The following is an 18,340-nucleotide window of genomic DNA, read 5'->3' on the forward strand; positions in this document are numbered from 1 at the left end:
ATTGCTATGTTCCTTTAGAAGAATAATAGCCATAAGTTTTTTCTTTAGGGTCATTGACATATCTCAGGTTCTCAGCCATTTTAGCAGTGTATGGTTGGGCTCTATCTCAAGAGTAGGACTTAAATCCAATTGAAAAGTGGTTGGTTACTCTCATAACATTTGTGCCCTATAGATACTACCATGTCTTGTAGGATGGTCACTACTGTAGGTCACAAGTTCATATTTTGGTGGTATTGGTGAGTGTTTTTCTCCTGTGATAGCATATATAGTACCTCCCATCACCATGATTGTTTATAGGGGGAAGCATCTCATTGGGTATCAATTCAATTTTTTCCATGTTCAATGACATAAGTAAGTGATGTCTTCATTGATAGGGCCATACCATTAGGATGTGTGGAAAAAACAATAGAATAGTCAATTGCTGTGGGATGGTCTGTATGTCAAATTGCTCTGATTGGTCAATAAATAAAACACTGATTGGTCAGTGGCCAGGCAGGAAGTATAGGCGGGACTAACAGACAGGAGAACAGAGAAAATAGGAAGGCGGAGGGAGTCACTGCCAGCCGCTACCATGACAAGCAGCATGTGAAGATGCCGGTAAGCCACGAGCCATGTGGCCAGGTATAGATTTATAGAAATGGATTAATTTAAGCTATAAGAACAGTTAGCAAGAAGCCCTGCCACGGCCATACAGTTTGTAAGCAATGTAAGTCTCTGTGTTTGCTTGGTTGGGTCTGAGTGGCTGTGGGATTGGCGAGTGACAGAGATTTGTCCTGACTGTGGGCAAGGCAGGAAAATTCTAGCTACAGTCAATAGCTTGTAATATTCAGCAGAAGTTCTGTGAGATAATTTTTGCCAATGACTCAACAAAATATAACCCATTCCTAGTACTGGATGCTTTATATGGGGGCATGCAATGTCTAGTTAAGGCATTTTCTCCCCTATTTTCCTATTTTAGGATAACTCCATTAAAATTCCATATATATATATATATATATATATATATATATATATATATATATATATATATATATATATATATATAGTATGTCTTGGAAACATCTGTATTAATAGTTTTCCATATAGTTTTTCGAAAGGCCTTTATTGTTAATTGTCCCTCCCCATTTTCTCTCCTTTATCATGCCCTCCCATCACTCCATTTAATACCCCTATTCTAGTCTTTATATCACTTTATCCCATTTCTCCTTCCTTGGAAGATCTACTTATTTCCCTTGCCATTTACTAACAACTTAACATTTGTGGTGACTCTAAATAAAATACTCATAACTAAAGCTTAAAATCTAATGTTCACATAAAGAAAAAACATGCAATGTTTGTCTTTCTGGGCCTGGGTTATCTCACTCAGGATGATTATTTCTTGCTCCATACATTTACCTGAAAATTTCACTTTTCTTAACAGTTGAATAATATACCACATTCATTCTTAATTAATAAGTTGATAGCCATCTTGAATATTCCAATTTCTTGCCTATTACAGAGAATCAATAAACACAGATGAGCAAGTATCTCTGTAGTAAGATGTAGAGTTCTTTGGTTATAAGTCCAAGAGTGGAAGAGCTAGATCTTGAGGTAGATTGACTTCCTAGATTCCTGAGGAACCACTTCATTGATTTCCATGTGGCTTTACCAGTGTCCACTCCCTCTGGATGTCATTTGTTTTATTAATCTTGGCCATTTTGACTGGAGTAAGATGAAATCTCAAAGTATTCTTAATTTTCATTTCCCTGATGACTAAGGATGTTGAACAGATTTTTAAGTGTTTCTCAATCATATGTATTTCATCTTTTGACAGCTTTCTGTTTAGTCCCATGCATCATTTTTTAATTGGGATGTTAGTTTTCTTGATTTTCAGGGTTTTTTTTTTTTTAGTTCTTTGTATATTCTAGATACTAAACCTCTTTCAGATGTGTAGTTGGTATATATTTTTCCAATTCTTAGCTTCCACTTTGCTTAAATGATGATGTCCTTTACTGTAGAAATGCCTTTTAGCTTCATGAATTCCCATTTATTAATTGTTGGTCTTAGTGCCTACACTATCAGGGTCCTGTTTAAAAAATCCTTTTCTCTGCCAATGAGTTAAGGTAAATTCTACATTTTCTCTTTTATCAGATTTAGGGGTTCTGATCTTATGCTGCTGTCCTTTGTCCATTGGGAGATAAATTTTGTGCACAGTAATTGAAATGGGTATATTTTTTTTCTTTTACATGTAGCTTGAAGAAGAACGGAATGCTGAAATGAAGCCACATATACACAGCCAAGAGACGTCTCCAAAAGAGAGCTACTTCCTGTGTGTTTGTCATTATATAGTCTTTCTGTTCTGCCTTCTCATTGTGGTAAACCCAAACACATGACTGCCTCCTCACTGCCTGTCTGTAGAGACTTCCAGGTCTTCTATGGTTGGTATTGAGATTAAAGGCGTGTGTCTCCAATGCTGGCTGTATCCCTGAACACACAGAGATCTACCTAGCTCTGCCTACCAAGTGCTGGGAGTAAGGCGTGCGTCACCACCACCATGCTCTTGCTATGGCTCTAATAGCTCTGACCCCCGGGCAACTTTATTTATTAACATACAATTAAAATCACATTTCAGTACAAATAAAATACCACCATTGTAGCTATCAAGTTTGATAAGTACCATTTGTTGGAGATGCTGTTTTTTCTCCAATGTGAAATTTTTGGCTTTTTGTAAAAACAAATAAGGTGTTGATAGGTGTGTAACATTATGTCTGAATCTTAAATTCTATTCCATTATCAGAGTGTCTGTTTTTATGTCAATACCATATCATCTTTATTACCATATCTCTGTAATACAACATTAAGGATGGTGATACCCCCCAGAATTTCTTTTATACAGGATTGTTTTAGCTATCCTGTTTTTTTCTTTCTTTCTTTTTTTGGTTTTCATATGGATCGTACTGATCCATAAGCATGGGAGATCTTTCCATCTTCTGATGTCTTCTTCAATTCATTTCTTCAATGTCTTAAAGTTTTAATTATACAAGTCTTTCACTTTCTTGGTTAGAATTACCCCCAGGACAGTTTATTTTGAGGATAGGGGGATCTTGTGAAAGGTACCGTTTCCATGGGTTCTTCCTCAGTATGTTTGTCATTTGCATATAGGATTTTTGTGCGTTAATCTTGTAACTTGTTACTTTGTCAAAAGTGCTTATCAGTTGTAGAAAATTCCTCTTGGAATCTTTCAAGTCATATATATATATATATATAGTCATATCATCAGCAAATAAGAGACTTGGACTTCTTCCTTTCCTACTTGTATCCTCTTGATCTCCTCCAGTTGTCTTATTGCTCTAGCTAAGGCTTCAAGTACTATACTGAATAGATATGGAGAGAATGGACATCCTTGTCTTTTCCTGATTTTAGTGTAAAGGCTTTGAGTTGCTAGCTGATTAGGATGTTGTAAGCTCTGGGTTTGCTGTAAATGGCCTTTATTATGCTGAGATATGCCCATTGTGTCCCTCTTCTCTCTGCACACCACCATGCTTCCTGCCATGATGACAATAGACTAAACCTATGAAACTATAAGACAGCCCCAATTAAATCTTTTTTTTTTTCTAAGAGCTGCCATGGTTATGGTATCCTTTCTCAGCAATAGAATATTGACTAAGACAGATGTGTGTTCTTGAATTTAGTTTACAAGTATTTTATTGAGAATTTTTGCACTTATATTCATAAGGGATTTTTGTCTGTAATTTTGTTGTTGTTGAATATTCCTGTAGTTTGAATATCAGAGTGATAGTGGCTTCAGGAAATAAATTTTGAAATGTTCCTTCAATTTCTACTTTGTGAAATAACTTGAGAAGTGTTGGCATTCGTTCTTTAAAGGTCTGGTAGAATTCTGAGATGAATCCACCTGGCCCTGGGCTCTCTTTAGTTGGAAGATTTTTAGTTACTACTTCTATTTCGCAAGGATTTATGGGTATGCTTGAATTGTTCAGTTCATTAATTTGCCTTTGATAGGTTATCCATTTCTTTTAGGTTATCCAGTTGGGGAAGTACATATTTTTAAAGTATCTTTTTCTGTTTTTCTAGCTTTATTTGCTGTCTATTGTAATTGTCTCCCTTTCATCTCAATTTTATTAATTTGGTTCATTTTTCCTCTTTCTTTTGGTTAAATTTGAGTAAAGATTTGTCAGTATTGTTACTTTTCTCAAAGAACCAACTCCTTTTTATGGATTATTTGAATTTGAGTTGAGACCATGGATGCTGAGATTTCTTGTTGAGCAGCGCTTATTGATTCTTGTTATTTTAATGTTTTTCTATCTTTTGATTAACTGTGATGCGATTGTTTATTTATTGTGTCCTCTTGGATATGTTCAACCTTCTTTTCATGCTGAAATTTTCCTTCTAGTGTATTCTGTGGAGCTGGATTTTTGGACAGAAATTGTTCAAGTTTCTTTTTATCATGAACTGTTTTTATTTATCTGTCACTTGTGATTGATAGTTTTTCTGGTGTTGTTGGAGTCCAGATCATCTGCAGTTCCTTTCTTAAGCATAAACCATAACCCAGATCTGGCCCATGACTTCAGAAAACTGCAGGCATGAGACAAAGCCTAAGAGGAATATCCTCTGGGACAGAACAAAGCCAGAGAGACAGGAAAGTGAAGAAGTAAGAATTCATATAAGGTGGTCAAGATACTGTTTGCTCAGGCTGTATGTACAGTATCTCTAGTATCTAGCTAAACAATATGTAAGAAGTGGTGGGAATAAAAACTGTTTGTTCTTGAAGAGAACCCAGAGTTTTGTATCTCTGTCTACCATTGCTCTCCTTTCCAGGTTCCTGTGGTGCTCACATGTGGTGATACTTTTGTTATACTCTGATAAGGCTTGCCTGAAGATCAGAGGACAGAGCTAGCCACGGATTTAGCCACAGAAGTCAGGCAGTGGTGGCACACACCTTTAATTCCAGCACTTGAAATCTCATGCCTTTGCTACCACTATTTGGGAAGCACACACACCTTTAATTCCAGCACCAAGAAGATTGAGATAAGAAGTGAAATGGCTGGGCGGGGAAAGACATATAAGGTGTGAAGAGACAGGAACGCAAGGCCCCTTCAGCTAAGGACTCAGGGGCATTCAGTCTGAGGATTCATGGAGAGGGATCAGCTGAGGAGTTGGTGAGGTGAGAAGTGGCAGTGGCTTGTTCCTTTGTCTCTCCCATCCTTCAGCATTTACTCCAATATCTGGCTCCTGGTTTCTATTCTAAGACCATTTAGGATTCATGCAACACCCACATCTTTGTTGGCGCTGCAGGGTATGGTAGCCTGGACTGACATCTGTATTCTTTCAGGGCTTGCAGAACATCTTTCCAGGCTCTTCTAGCTTTCGGAGTCTCCATGGAAATCCAGGTGTATTCTAATGGATCTATCTTTTCCTCTTTCTGCTTTTAATATCTTTTTTTTTAATTTTTTTGTTTTGTGCATTTAGTGTTACGATTATTTTGTATAGTGAGAAGTCTTTTCTCATCCTGTCTATTTAGCATTCTCTATGCCTCTTGCACCTTGATAGGTGCACTTCCTTTTTTAAGTCAGGGGACTTTTCCTTTATGATTTTGTTAAAAACACTTTCAGTGCCTTTGACATGATTTTCTTCTTCCTCTATACCTATTATTAATAGGTTTGGTCTTTTCAGAGTGACCAAGACTTTCTGAATGTTTTGTATCTGAATTTTGTTATATTTAACAGTTTCTTTGATTGAACTATCCATTTCTTCTACCTTGTCTTCAAGACCTGAAATTCTTTCTTCCGTGTTTATGTTTTTTAATCTGTTGGTAAGTCATGTCTCTGAGTTTTTTGTTTGACTTCCTAAGTTTTTGCTTTCGAGTTTTACTTCAGTTTAGCTTTCTTTTTTCTTTTTATTATTATTTTATTTTATTAAAAGTTATTATTATTAATTATTTTATATTCCAACTGCAGTTTCTCCTCCAAGTCCCTCCCCCACCACCTCCCCTCTGACCCCACATCCACTCCTCTGTTTCTATTCAGGGAAAGCCTCCCATGGATATCAACCAAATATGGCATATCAAGTAGCACTAAGACTAGGCACTTCCTCTTGTACTGAGGCTGGACAAGGCAACCCAGTATTGCATGAATCCTAAATGGTCTTATAATAAAAAACCTGGAGCCAGATATTGGGGTAAATGCTGAAAGATCAGAGAGACTAAGAAACAAGCCACTGCCATGTTTTACCTCACCAATTCCACAAATCCTCTGTTTGAAAGCCTCTGAGTCCTCAGCCGGAAAAGCTCTCTCCGAAAGGCCTCTAGCTGAAAAGGCTCCAGCCAAAAAGGGTTTTAGTTCCTGTCTCCTCAGGCCTTATATACTTTTCTCCACCTAGCCATATCACTTCCTTCCTAGTGCTGGGATTAAAGGCCTGTGTGCTTCCCAAATACTGGTAGCAAAGGCATGAGATCTCAAGTGCTGGGGTTAAAGGCGTGTGATTCCCAACTACTGGGATTAAAGGTGTGTACCACCACTGTCTGGCTCTGTTTCTCTCCTAGACTGAATCAATCTCATGTAATCTAGGGTGACTTTGAACTCACAGAGATCCAGACAGATCTCTGCTTCCCAAATGCTAGGATTAAAGTTGTGTGCCACCACTACCTGGCCTCTATGTTTAATCTAGTGGCTGGCTCTGTCCTCTGACCTTCAGGCAAATTTTATTAGGGTACAACAACCCAGAATGAGAAATAATGTCCCAAAAGATGGCAAAACAATCAGAGAGAGCCCCTGCTCCCACTGAGGCAGAGAGCCTACATCAGGTCCATGCTCCCTGGTTGTTGGTTCTGTCTCTGTGGGCCCCTATGAGTCCAGGTGAGTTGATTCTGTGAGTTTTTTTTTGTGTTGTCCTTGACCTCTCTGGCTTCTACAATCCTCCTTTCCCCTTTTCTACAGGATTCCCTAAGCTTAGCCTAATATTTGGCTGTGGGTCTCTGCATCTATGTCCATCAGTGCCTGGATGAAGCTCCTTTGATGACAACTGGGCTAGGTTCAAATCTATGAGTACAGCAGAGTTATCAGTAGGCATCATTACATTGACTTTTTTTTTTTTTTTTTTTTTTTTTTTTTTGCCAGTCATGTTCGGTTCTATCCTAGGTCTCCAGAAGTGGGCTCCCTCTCATGGCATGGACCAGTCATTGGTTGGCCACTTACATAATTTCTGTGCTACCTTTACCCCAGCACATTTTGTAGGCAGAACAAATTGTAGGTTGAAAGTTATGTGGTTGGGTTGTTATCCCAACCCCTCCACTAGAATTTTGCCTGGTTACAGGAGATGGCCAGTTCAGGCTACATATCCTCTATTGCTTGGAGTTTTAGCTAGGGTCACCCTTATAGATTCCTGGGAATTTCCCTTGCACTAGGTTTCTCCACCTCCCAAATTTCCCCGCTTTTCTAGTTATCTCTTCCAGTACTACCCCACTCCCCTACCAACCTAAGCCTTTCTGTTCCCAGTCCTGCTCACCACAGTAAACCTGCAAAATCTATTCTATTTCCCGTTTGCAGGGAGATCCAAGTGTTCCCCCCTTGATCCCCCCTTGTTACTTAGCTTCTCTGGGTCTGTGGATTGTAGCATGATTATCCTTTAATTTACAGTTAATATCTACTTATAAGTGAGTACATATCTTTTTTGTCTTTTTGGGTCTGGGTTACCTCACTTGGGATGATTGTTTTCTAGTCCCATCCATTTGCCTGCAAATTTCATGATGTCATTGTTTTTAACAGCTGAGTAATAATCCCACGTGTAAATATACCACATTTTCTTTATCCATTCTTAGATTGAAAGACATTTAGGATGTTTCTAGGTTCTGCCCATTATGAATTAAGCTGCTATGAGCATAGTTGAGCAAGTATCTTTGTGTTATGATTGAATATCCTTTGGGTATATGCCCAATAGTAGTATAACTGGGTCTTGTAGACGATTGATTCCCAATTTTCTGAGAAACCACCATATAGATTTCCAAGGTGACTGTACAAGTTTGCACTCGCACAAGCAATGGAAGAACATTTCTCTTGTCTTACATCCTCACCAGCATAAGCTGTCTCTTGTGTTTTTGATCTTGGCCATTCTGATAGGTCTAAGATGGAATCTCAGAGTTGTTTTGATTTGCCTTTTCCTGATGGCTGAAGATGTTGAGCACTTCTTTAAGTGTTCTTGACCACTTGAGATTCTTCTGTTGAGAATTCTCTGTTTAGATATGTACCCCATTTCAAAATTGGATTATTTGATTTTTTGATGTCTCATTTCTTGAGGTTTCATATAATTAGAAATTAACTCTCTGTCAGATGTGGAGTGATAAAGATTTTTTCCCATTCTGTATGCTACCATTTTGTCCTATTGATGGTGGCCTTTGCCTTACAGAAGGTTTTCATTTTCATAAGGTCCCATTTATTAACTGTTTATCTTAGTGTCTGTGTTATTGGTATCCTGTTCAGGAAGTTATCTCCTGTGCTACTATGTTCAAGGCTATTTCTCACTTTCTCTTCTATCAGGTTCAGTGTATCTGGATTTATCTTGAGGTCTTTGATCTGCTTGGACTTGAGTTTTGTGCAGGGTGATAGATATGGATCTATTTGCATTCTTCTACATGCAGACATGCTTTTTAACCAGCATAATTTGTTGAAGATGCTTTCTTTTGTCTAGTGTATTCTGGCTTATTTATAAAAAAAAATCATGTGTCCATAGTTGTGTGGATTTATGCCTGGGTCTTCAATGTAATTCCATTGATCCACCTGTCTGTGTTTATGCCAATACCAGGAGGTTTTTATATTATAGCTCTATAATCGAGCTTGAAATCAGGGATGGTGATATCTCTGGAATTTCTTTTATTGTACAGTACTGCTTTTATCTATCCTGCATTTTTTTGTTTTGTTTTTCCATATGGAGTTGACTACTGCTCTTTCAAAGTCTGTAAAGAATTGTGTTGAGATTTTAATGGGGATTACATTTAATCTGTAGATTGCTTTTAGATCCCCATATTTAATATGTTAACCTCACCAGTTTGGCTTTTCTTTAACAATTCTTTATTAAATTCTACTTTCATTTATTGAATTGTTTTCCTTATTTCACTCAACTGTGTTTTCATTCAGGCATTTATTTATATCTCCTTTAAAGCTGCACATATGTATAATTGCTATTTTGAATTTCTTGTCTTATACATCAGGTAAGTTATTTTTCTCAGATCATATTATAATAGAGTTTCTGGTTCATGGATTAGGCATATTTACATAGTTGTTCATGTTTATAGTTTTATGCTCGTTTATAGACATGTGGAATTATGATGGTTGTGGTGTTTCTTGGTGTAGATGTCTGGTCTTACCTCTTTTTTTAATGTGTGTTCAGTTCTTTGGTTGCTGTTGTCCCAATCAAACAAGTTGTGGATCTGAAGATTGATGCTATATTTCCATCTTGAAGCCACCCTGGTCTTTAAGATTCAGACTCTAACTAGTCTCAGATCTGAATTTCTGGTTTCAGATACCAAACAGTTGAAAATTGGTAAGGTGGGTGGGGCGTGTGATAGGCTAGCAGGTAGAAGACAGAGACTAACTCTAGCATTCTTTTAATTAAGACTTAGTCCAGATGGATAAAGGGTGGCAGAGGCAGAACTGGAGGTACTCTGGCTAAAAGGATGGAGGTTGACTAGGAGGTGGAAAGGAGGCAGAAACAAGGCAGCAGGAATACATTAGGTAGGCTTCTCTAAGGAACATAACTGATAGAATGAACAAATCTATATCTATACATTAGTAAGGGAATTATTAGAGTGGCTTATAGGTTGTGGTCCAAGTAATCCAACAATGGCTATCTTATGACAGAAAGTCCAAGAATCCAAACATTATTCAGTACACAAGAATAGCTATCTCATCAGTCCAAATCTTGTGCTGGAGTCCTGGAAAGCTCCTAGTTTTCAGTTCACATTGGAACACTGAGGAGTAGGTTCAAACGGCAGCAAAGGAATGGGTAAGAATTAGATGAAGTGGCCAGTGAGAATGGGGAAAAACAGACAAAAACCCAAAGCTTCCTTCTTCCATTTTTTTTTTCTTTTTTGGAGACTGCCACCAAAATGTGTGGCTCAGATTTATGGTGGATATTCTGACCTCAGATAATGTGGGATTAGAGTAGGTCTCCCACTTCAAATAATCTAAGGTAGAAAAATCACCCACAGGTAGGCCAGCTGCTTGGGTAGGCAAGCTGACAACTGAGATTAGCCATCAAAATGTCTAAGAGACTCTTGAGAGGCAAGAGTAAAAGAGGGGAAGGAGGGCACAGGTAGCCCACCTGGGTCCCAGGCAAGTGTGATGATTATGTGGTCTGTGGTAGAAAGTGTTTCTGTGTGCCAGTAGTGAGTCACAAGTGAATGGAGAGGCTAAAAGGAAGGGCTAGAGTGGACAGCAAGGAAGAACTGAGGGGTCTCTGTCTAATTCACAAGACCACATTCCAAAACAATGGAGGTGAATTGGAATAAGGGCCTGAGTCAGACAGGCTGCAATATGTCTAAGTATCCTCTTGAGAGTCCAGAATGAACCAGGAGGAGAGCACGGGTACCTTAGCTGGAAGCTAAGTGTGCTGTCTGTGGGGTTCTTGATAGAGAGGGATACCTTGGGTCAGTGAGAAGTCACAAAGAAATGGAGATGGGCTGTGAAGAAAGGTTGCTGAGGCAACAATAAAAAACTAAGGAAACTCTGAGTCTTACCACAAGGCTGAGTCTAAGGTGATGGAAGTGGGCTGGGAAGAGAGGTTCTCTGTAGACCAATTTTATGGGATCCTTTTGCTCAATTGAGAGTATCTTTTCCCAAATGACTCTGAGTTATGTCAAGTTGACATAAAACTAACCAACACAACTGACTTTGTCAACTTGAAACACAAACATATCATTAATCTATAAGAAGTTCTCATATTAATAGCAATTATCACAATATAAGACACCCCAACTTATAAAAGTCCCAGTCTTTAAGGATTCAAACACTTCAAATGTTCATTCCCTTTAAAATATCCAAAGTCTTTCAACTGTGGCCTCCTGTAGTAAAATAAAGACAAGTTAAATTACTTTTCTACTCCAAGGTGAAATAACCAAGGCATAGTTCTAATGAAATCACAGCAAAAAGTAAGTTCATCAGTGTAAAAAGTTTAGTACTTGACATCTGAAACCCACTCATGATTGTCTGGGATACAAAGACCTTGGGCTCCAGCTCCTCCCTCTGTAGCACAAACAGCTTCTCTCCTAGGCTCAGGCCAGCTCCACTCCATAGCTCCTGTTGTCCTTTGCAATAGTCCCATAGTGCTGGGATCTCCAAAACACTGGGGTCTCCACTGTAACTGAGGCTATATATTGGTGAGTGCCAAAGGCCCTTCAACAGCCTTTCTTCAGGGACTCTGACACTGTCACACAGTGCTAAACTTCAACTCCTCTCCTTAACTCCTTCAGTTTTGGGCCTTATAATACAACCATGGCTATATCTTCATCAGTGGCTTCTCCTGGACTGTCACAGTGCCAAGCCTCAGCTGCTCTCCATAACCTTTTCATGCTTTCAAAAATCATTAACACCCAGGAGACTCTTATACATTACCAAGTTTGGCTTCTGGCACAAGGTACAGCCTTGGTTCTCTCTGGACTACAGCTTTTGTGTGCTGACACTAAGGAATCACTTCCCCAGAGATTTTGCTTCAGTGATGCTGGTCTCTTCTTAATAACAGCTGCCTCTTCAGTTCCAGTTAACCAACATCAATTTTACTAGGAAATCAGAAGTTTCCCAAGCCAGGTCTCCATTGGTTGCACTGCTCTCAGCATTATCTTCTAAGTTCTCAGAATCAATAGCATACTAAGCTCTGAGCACTCAATGTCTTTTCTAGCCCAAAGTTCCAAAGTCCTTCCATAGTCCCCCCAAATGTTGTCAAGTCTGTCAAAGCAAATATCCTGCAATCTTGGATAATGTTCTACAATAGAACAACTTCTGTTCTATTGCTGTGATAAACAACAACAACAAATCCCAAACAAAACCATGACCTAAAGCAACTTGGGGAGGTAAGGGTTTATTTCATCTTATACTTCCAGGTCACAATTCATCATTGAGGGAAATCAAGGCCAGAATCTGGAGACAAGAATTGAAGCAGAATCCATGGAGGAATGCTGCTTACTGACTTGCTCCCATGCCTTCCTTGTTCAATCTGTTTTTTTATACAACTTGGGGCCACCTGTCCAGGAATGGCACTGTCTATAGTAATCTGGGCCCTCTCACATCAATCATTAATCAAGAAAATACCTAACAGACTGGCTTATAGGCCAATCTTACAGAGGCATTGTCTAAATTGCTAGTTCTTCTTAAATGACTCTAATTTATGTCAAGTTGACATAAAACTAACTAACATGCAGAGAACTGTGTTCATTTTAGTTACAATAACTAAAGAATTAATCTTTCCAGTGTTAGGTCATTGAGCAAAGTTAGTCATGATGTGACAATCCTTGGTCCTGTTGCTTTTGTTGAGATGCTAGACAGGCATATCCACATTCAAGTCTATCTTTCTTTGAAGCAACTTCACTTCAAATCAGGTTGAGCACAAAGTTGCCATGAGATAGATAAACATTTCTAGGCTATATTTCTTCTTCTGTCCATTAGCAAGGGTGAGTAATGTCTCAGCCTGCACCTTCTTAGGGATCATGAACCGAGGAATCACCATGATCAGTGGTGGATCATGAGCACGTGAGGCTGTAATACAAGTTCTTCCTTCACTCATCCTCTTCCTCTTCCTCTTACTTGTGTCCACAATACATTGAGGGAGGTGGCCATGGAGTCCAAGTCTTATACTAAGTGGTCTGACATGTCTCTTACCTTGAATGTGACCTCTGTGACTCTGTGTCTGCCAGGAATTCTTTGTTCTCCCTATTCTAAGTCTTCTTCCTTCCTCCAGAATGAATTTCACTCACTCATATTCCCAGTTTGAAGAAGCTGAAAACTCACTTAACTCAGAACAAACAAGTCCAGGTATAAAGGTACTGGTCTGTACAGAGTCCCACATAGTTAGTGTCAGAGAAGGAAACAAACAAGAGGAGAGGGAAAATGCATTCTTCCTCACAGGACTGTATCCCTCCAACATTACATTTTAAAGTTCTTATCCCTAATGTGACTGAATCTAGGGAAATGCACTATAAGTGAGATTCAATTAGCTCCTGAAATTTGGGCAGGTATCTAATAGGACAGGTGTCCTTTTCTGAAGGACACAATGACTCTAAGTGGACAGTGAAAAGTCCATGGGGAGAAACAGAGATACAGTACCTCGAGTTAACAGTGGAGAGTAGATTGTTCTCTGAACAATCCAGAACTTATACTTATTACCTGGATTTTGGATTCTAAGCCTCTGGAAGTATGTTGAACAATTTGTGCTGCTTGAAACAACTATTGTATGGTACAATGTCTTTCCTGTGGACATTCATATAATACCAACACATGCTGTCTGAAACACCTCAGCTCAGATTAGAGACGTTTGTACGTGTTGTGGTCTGAATGAGAAATGTCCCCTTAGGCTCTTGTATTTAACCACTTGGTCCCCGACTGGGAGTACTGTTTGGAAAGGTTGTGTAATCTTGGAATGTAGAACCTCACTGGAGGAAATGGGTCACAGGGTGGCTTACCACTCAGCTTCACTTTCTGATCAACTCTTTGATTCCTGAATACAGATCCAATAGAACAGCCAGCTTCCTACCCCCATGTCTTCTCAGCCTGATACTGTGTCTTCTCAACTGTGATAGGCTGTATCCCTCTGGAACTGGGAATCAAGATAACGTTGTAGCCAGGCAGTGGTGGCGCAAGCCTTTAATCCCAGCACTCGGGAGGCAGAGCCAGGCGGATCTCTGTGAGTACGAGGCCAGCCTGGGCTACCAAGTGAGTTCCAGGAAAGGCGCAAAGCTACACAGAGAAACCCTGTCTCGAAAAACCAAAAAAAAAAAAAAACAAAAAAAAAAAACAACTTTTTTTCTTCAGTTGATTGTGTCAGAACATTTTGCCACATCAACACAAAATAATTGAGCATGTTATAAACTGCAGTTTTTTTTTACTATACATGGAAAATGTTCCACTCTCATAGAAATATGCTTTGATTACAAAAATCAAAAAGTTTTAGTGTCTTCCTACAGCCATCACTTAATATGTGTCAATATATCTTTGGATTATATTGGGTTAGGAGGCTTGATTTTCAAAATGGCCATTTGAATTGCTATCTTCAACTTCATAAAATCATTAAATGAATTTTGGTTTGGATAAGGATAGAATTTTCAACAATTTATGAAATGTCTATTAATAGACATCTGTAATTTCATACCACATGTTTGTAAGACTTGATATTCTCAGAATTGATAACTTTAAAATCAAAATATCCTAAAAAACTTTGAAGATGCTCTATGGCATACATATTCAGTCAATAGTTGATCATGTGAAAATAAATGAGAATATTGCCTAATTAGTATTTAAATCTGCTTTCATCTATATATAGATATAATGAATAGTAAATTATTGTAGGCTAAAGAATTAAACATGAATTACTTTATGACTTATTATGAGTAAATACTTGATTTGTATACCTATTTCTTATAACTACACACTGAGTGTTACATTAAAGTTTTTTGGTGTGAACAGGGGTAAAAACGCAACAGACCGAAGAAGCTCTGGTCTGTGGTGTTTGGTATGATTAGCTCTAGCTAATTCATATGGTTCCGAATTATGAAGCAGAACCCTAAGCAACTAAGGAAGCATTGTAGAATCAGAGGAGCCTGAGTGCTATGTAGTCTTCCACACACTAAGTCCTCAGTATTTTGGGGACAACGAACATGTGAATGAGGGGAGGAATCACGTGGGCACTGCATTCATTACTTTTCTTATTGCTGTTGCAAAATCCCTGACCAAAGCAACTCAAGGATTTATTTCTGCTCCCATTTTGAGGGATGCAGTCCATCATGGTGGGGAAGGGACAGCAGTGTTGTCCCACGGTGGCAGGAGTGCACAGCTGAAACTTCTTGCTGTATATCTTGGTGAACAGGAAGCAGGGTCTGGCCAAAAACTCTCAAGGCCAGCTCTCTGCCTCCCAGAGGTCACCCAACTTTCCAAATTAGAGCATGAGCTGGGGATCAAGTGTTTACACATAAGAGCCAGTGGGGGCTATTTAGCATTTAGACCACAACTCTGAGTACTATGGAGAGGAAGAAATTATCTACAGGCTGCACAATGTGCTCCCTCTCAAATAAAAATGTGTGGCACATTTTCTAATTAACACACTTACTGACACATTATAGGTAATCAATGAAGCAGAGCTTAATTTGAATATATCCTCTTATTCCTTGTGTTTTTCAAAGACCAACACTGACCCTGGCTTTAATGCAGTGGAGTTAACAAGGATTTGGTTTAAGGAGACTTTTGGCTGAAAGCAGCAGGTTGCCTTTGCGAGTTTTAAGCGAGAAGAGCTGAAGTCAATCAGTGTCAGCTCCTCTGAGCCTGATCCTGGATGCTGAAGTCCAACCTTCAGTGTGGGAAATAGCTCCCTGTCAGCAGCTCACCTAATGCGAACTCTGGAGAGAGAGGGCAGTGGAGACAGGTTTCTGCAGGGAGTGCCTCCTTGGGCTGTGTGCAGAGAGGGGAGAGGTGAAGAAAGCTCTCAGGAGCTGTGCAGTACTTGAATCCCAAGCTTTACTGTTCTCAGTAGTCAGGTCTTGTGATGATATTTTATTTGTGCTGAAATGTGGTGATATTTTATTTGTATGTTAATAAATAAAGTTTCCCTGGAGATCAAAGGAAATAGCAAGCCATTTTAAGTAAATACAAAAAAAGTCAGGCAGTGGTAGCATATGCCCTTAATCCAATCACTTAGCAAGCAGGGTCTCTGTGTGTTCAAAGCCACACTAAGGAGCAGAGCCAAGCCTTTAATCCCAGTACCAACCATAGCGACCTGGAGGTCTGTATAGACAGGCAGTGACAAGGAAGTAAGGTAGCTGTGCTAAGAGCCAATGAGAGGGCAGAACAGCAAGGCAATAAAAGCCTGGGTAGACAGGAAGTCATGGCACTTTGGAAGCTGTGACTTGGTGAGGTAAGGTTAGCTGGTAACTATTCCTATTTCCCTGATCTCTAAGGCTTTCACCCATATATTTGGCTTCATGTTTTTTATTTAATAAGACCTCTTAGAAATTCGTCTACAATGTCTAGTTGAAAGTATGGCTCATGTCACTAAAACTCAAAATGGGGATGGGAATGAAGTAACTTTCTGCTGTATAGTCATTAACATTTCTGCGTTCCAACTTCTATCACTTTGGGAAAGATGTTGGAACTGAAACATACCATCAACTTTTCACTTCCAAACTGAGGTAACAGAGTAGCCGAAGTGGGGTTGATGGAAGAACACAGGCCACGATGGTGGCTGTGTGCCAACCGTAAATCCCAGTGTCACGTTTGCAGCTGTAGAGGAGCCAGGAAATGCCACACCCAGGGTTTACATAGATCAAATGGGAAGGCGAGCTAGAATCAGCACTCAGAAGCCAGGAGAAGGTTCAGAAATGCAAGGCCACATGGGGTACTTATCCAGTAATCTAGTTTGAAGTGGGCTTTGCTTATAGAGACCCTAATTAAAACAATAAACAAAAAAAAAAAAACAATAACAAGAAAGAAGTTTACTTCAGAGAGAGTTTCAAGAGGAAACATTATGAGGTGCGAGGAATGAAGAGTCTTCTTCAACACTGAGTTAAGAACTGAGGTTCTGACACTGTTGAGTCAAAAGGAGCCAGGAGACAGGACTAGGGACAGGGAGAAGCATTCCTGCAGCTGGACACCCACAGTGCTGTACAGAGAGAGGTGTGTAAAGTGACCCAACTATACTGAAGGGAAGAAGACGAAAATAGGAAAATAAGATCTGTGTGCACACTACAATGTATATTTGCATACAATACAGACACATAGCATGTACTTCATATACACTACACACACACATATCTGTGTCCATGGCTCTCATTCTGGAGAAACGTCAAAAAGCCACATGAAATGCCCTTATATATCACTTGGGTACAAACATATGTAAGAAACGGGGTTTCAGTGCAAGAAGTGGGGGAGCAAGTGTCAGGCAAGGAGAGCTGAAACGGAATAAAATTTTCTATATGCATGTACAAAACTGTTAATGAATTAAAAACAGATTAGTTGTAAGCTGCCACGTGGGTGCTGGGAGCTGAACTCCTGTCCTCCACAAGAGCAGCAGATGGACTTAACTACAGAGCTGTCTCTCCAGCTGCTTAGCCAGGAACTTTTTACACTGGAAAGAAACTACGACCTAAGCTAATGCTCCTTAGCGAGACACACACGGAGTTCAGCATTTCAATAAAAGGACTGGAGTATGGAAACAAAAAAAAAAATAGATTAGTTAAGAAAATAAAAATACACCAACAAAAATCAAAAAAATCATAAAATATTTTTTTTTTAAAACGCACTGAAAGTCCCAAATGTTTAGAAAAGCGAGGTGAACAAATTAGATAACAGTCATCTACGTATATAATATTTAACATTTTATAAAGAAAAAGTAAAGAAATAATGAATAAATAGCAAAAGTAAAGGATGAAAATTGGGAGTAATCTGAAGTAAAGGTGCTAGAATGCCAATGTTTAAAAATCTGGTTGTTGCTGGGCGGTGGTGGCGCACGCCTTTAATCCCAGCACTCAGGAGGCAGAGGCAGGCGGACCTTTGTGAGTTCGAGGCCAGCCTGGTCTACAGAGCGAGATCCAGGAAAGGCACAAAACTACACAGAAAAATCCTGTCTCGAAAAACCAAAAAAAAAAAAAAAAAAAAGAAAGAAAAAAAAATCTGGTTGTTATGAAAGTATTTTCCTATTTTTTCATAAGTTAAAATATTTGACAGCAAAAACAAAATAAATAGAAATGAAAATATCGGTTGATTTTTTCTTTCTTTTAAATATGATTCTATGTAGCTTAGGCTGCCCTTGAACTTCCTATGTAGCCAAGAGTGACCTTGAACTTACTAGTGTGTGTGTGTGTGTGTGTGTGTGTGTGTGTGTGTGTGTGTGTGTGAATGCAGGTGCATGTGTGCTACAGGCATGTGTGTGGAAGTCAGAAGATAACCCCAGCTATCTGTGCATGTCTCCCCCCTTATTTGTGACAGAGTCTCTTATTGGTCACCACTGAATACCAAAGGCTAGCTGGTCCTCCTGCTTCTGAGTATTGTCCTGTCTAACCTTCCCATCTCCCTGTAGGAGCATGGGATTGTAGATGGTCATATCACACCTGAATTTACATGGGTTCTGAGAATCTGAACCCAGGTTCTCACACTTA

The sequence above is a fragment of the Peromyscus eremicus genome, chromosome 10 (genome assembly GCF_949786415.1).
Source record: "Peromyscus eremicus chromosome 10, PerEre_H2_v1, whole genome shotgun sequence".
Lineage (NCBI taxonomy): Eukaryota > Metazoa > Chordata > Mammalia > Rodentia > Cricetidae > Peromyscus > Peromyscus eremicus.